Raw genomic sequence first — 3,419 nt, 5'->3', positions numbered from 1 at the left:
GATGGGTATGATTCTTTATACATTTTTTTATGTGTTCCTCTTTTAATAAATATTAGTTTTGCTCACATGCTCTTCACAGTTTTTCCTAAGTACACTTGTCAGAGACAACTATGTTGATAGCTTGTGGGTGAAAATCAGGGGCTGAGCCAAGAAAGAAAACCTCATATTTACTGTTTACTACAGACCACCCATTCAAGGGGAGGATGAGCAAGATAATACCAGTTACTTCCTAAAGAATCTTAAAAATGTGGAAAACCCATTTAAACTGATAAATCAAAAGTGACTAAGTTTTCAAGGTCAAGAACTGTGGTTTTTGCAATCTTAGTAAGAGTTGGGAGTTGTGCTGGTGAATTCAATTGACTCACACTGGAATCACAATCACCTTGCTTTAACTGTCCCTACAGTAGAATAATTTTAAAAAGAGTTTATAAAAACCTTTGGGTTTTAAGGTGGACTGAGTGAATTAACCAGGTACTTCAGCCTCTGATCTGATCAACTGTGATTACCCTAGAAAAAGAGCACACTGCCTGCATCTGCAAGACCAAGTACTCACATCAACAGGTATTACAGATAAAGTAGTCTTCCTTTTGTGAGGTTGCTAGATTGTCAGGGATAAAGCTCATTTTGCATTCACAATCATATGGATTTCTTTTCCTCCACAGATGATGACCATGTTCTAAGTGAGTGATAAGCTTCTCTAGCTGAAGTTTCTTTTCAGCTAAGTGCTTAGCAACTAAGATCTTGTAAAAGTTCACTTGCTGTTGATGCTGTTGTATAAGGAAACAATTCTTAAATTTTTTAAAGAAAATACTTCGGAAGATTTTTATAATAATTTCTGTTTTGGATTTTTGAATCCTGAAGTAGTGAAGGAACAACATAAAATGGCTAACAGGATATCATACTCTCATAAAAAAACAGGGATTTCATATGAAAAGATCTGCTTTTTTGTCTGCCCTTGCAGTGTCAAAGGCAAACTGCTTTGTGGCAGCAGATCTTCTGACAGCATCTCCAGTCACTTCCCTAACACAGTAAGACTGTTATATCTGCAGTGATTCCAAGAGGAATGAAACTTAAAATTCAAGCACCATAGTGCTGTGAAGGTAAAAGGTGTCCTTCTTTGTTAGGTTGCTCAGGACAGCAGCAGATAAACAGGAAATCCAGGGCAAAGGAGGGAGCAGAATCTTGTGATGGGGTAGCAGAGAGGGCAAACCCCTGGTGCCCTGCTGTTTAGTGTGTTTAAGCCAGCTCTGTGGAACAGAAGTCTTTGTAAAGGTCTCAGTGTCCTAGAAAAAGCATTCCCTGGGAAAATGCAGGAGCACAGAGCAAAAGGTTGCAGTGTTTGCTTAAGGAATAGGATGGTTGAAGAAATTTTTCCGTTTCTCCAATAAATCTGTTCATAGCCAAGCAATGCTGTTACGTAAAACTTTACTTCTTCACAGTTCTGTGCAAAATCTTCAGAGTTTATTTCTAGGTATGGCTTATCTGGAGCCACACCTAGAAATCTTAAACTGGGACTGAAGTATTGCTTTCAATGTGGCAAATATTGCACCAGGGTAGACTTTTAATCACACGTTTGTATTCAGTTGCTGGTTGAGGCACTTTAATCAACAAAGAAGAACAAATACAGGAAGCAATGTTTAATCAGAAATGTTTAAAGCAATGTTTAATGGTATTGATATGACTTGGATTTGAAAAAGGTAAGGAGATCTAGAGGTGATGGAGGTTGAAACATTTCCAGTGGAAAAAGGGAAATACTAATACTGTCAAACAAAGTTCTGAGATGGTTTTGTATATAACAGTTTTATGTTGACTGGTCACCCATGTTTGAGGAAAATTAACTCATAGCAGATGTATGGGTGAAGGAGTATGTATGGGAAAGGGAAAACCGGCCATTTGAGAGGACACTGGATGACCGTAGGTTAATTTACTTGTCATGGCAACAGTTGAGACTGGACCTGGCTGTTCTACATGAAAGCAACCTAGAGAAGGGAGATAAAGCTAGAAGGCCAGTGGTGGTGTGAGAACAAGTATGTTAGGGAATAAACTGAGGCTGAACTTGAAAAGAATGTTTCAGAGTTTTGTGAAATCTATGGAAAACTTGGCAATGGTTAAGCTAACTTACTGGTGGGCATCTAAAGTAGAAGCTGATGAACTGATAGAATAAATGATTTATGCAAAGGTATGTCAATGTAATTAAGAAGTGTTCTTTTGTTTCACATCTCTGTGATCAGGGCTCAACAACCCTGCTGATATCTCCTTAGGCTCCATACAAGCAAAGGGAGCTTGTATTGTTTTCCCCTTAGAATAAAATCTGCTGCAGGAGCTGCAGTACAGTCTGTGCACTGGCACACATACTTGGGTGCTTTTTCATACTTATCACATGTTTCAAATCCTCTAAAGGTAGTAGTGCCTTCTTACGTGACACTGCAATGACTCTCCATCTCCTCCTCAACAAGGCATCACTTGCTGCATTTATAACCTTAAAATACCGTAAGACAAGACCTTGAGCTAGAGTAGACTGCTGCATTTAGCAGGCTTGCTATGGAATGGTATTTGGTAATAACTTATTTCCTGCAAATGTATCCAACAGAAAGACTTTTCAATTTCAGGGCAAAATACATCGGTTAGAATTGGGGTTATTAATACGGGAAACATACGGGAACACGTTCTGTTAAAAATTGAAAGATTCATAAATTATTATTATTACTATGTAAATAACATACATTATATAGATAAGACATGAATTATTAATTATATGTAACCCCATCTTTCTTTTTGTAGTTTTGCGGGTTTGTAATCATGCCGATGTTTTTGACTATTGCACTTTTTTATCAATGCTTGCAGATAAGCTCAACAGTGCATCCAGGTGGTGGATTTTGTGATTGTGGTTGTTGTTTTTTGTTTGTTTTCTGAACTGGTTATTGCCTTGCTGATCATCACAGTTAAGTCAGCTAAGAGTTGTATAATGTCACACAAACCAGAAATTGTGTTGAGAATTCCACAGCAACTATGATTCATGCCTTATGTGCTTTCAACCAAGGGTGTTGATGGAAATATCAGGCTGAGTTTACCTTAGGGGTAAACACAAAGAACTGCAAAGGTTGATTAGCTAGGTGTGGTTAAAAAATGCTGCTCAGAAAATTATGGTCAAAAATTCAAATTATTATCTCTTAAAAAAGAAAATCTCACAATATCATAGGTAATTAAATTTTACATGAGACCTTCAGCTATAAAACAAAAAACCAAATCATTACATAACCCCAATGGGGGAAAAATATCTTTATAAAAGGCTAATTATGGTTGCTGTCCCTGCCCAATTTGACCGTCACAAGCATTTCCTTCTGCTTTGTAACAAGTAGAAATTAAAGTGGGTTTTTGCACTACTGCTGTGAAGTTAACCAGGCTCTGTACCTTTGCAA

The sequence above is a fragment of the Coloeus monedula genome (genome assembly GCF_965178545.1).
Source record: "Coloeus monedula genome assembly, chromosome: 6".
NCBI classification, from domain to species: domain Eukaryota; kingdom Metazoa; phylum Chordata; class Aves; order Passeriformes; family Corvidae; genus Coloeus; species Coloeus monedula.
The sequence above is the reverse complement of the archived record's forward strand: the minus strand, read 5'-3'. Positions refer to the sequence as shown.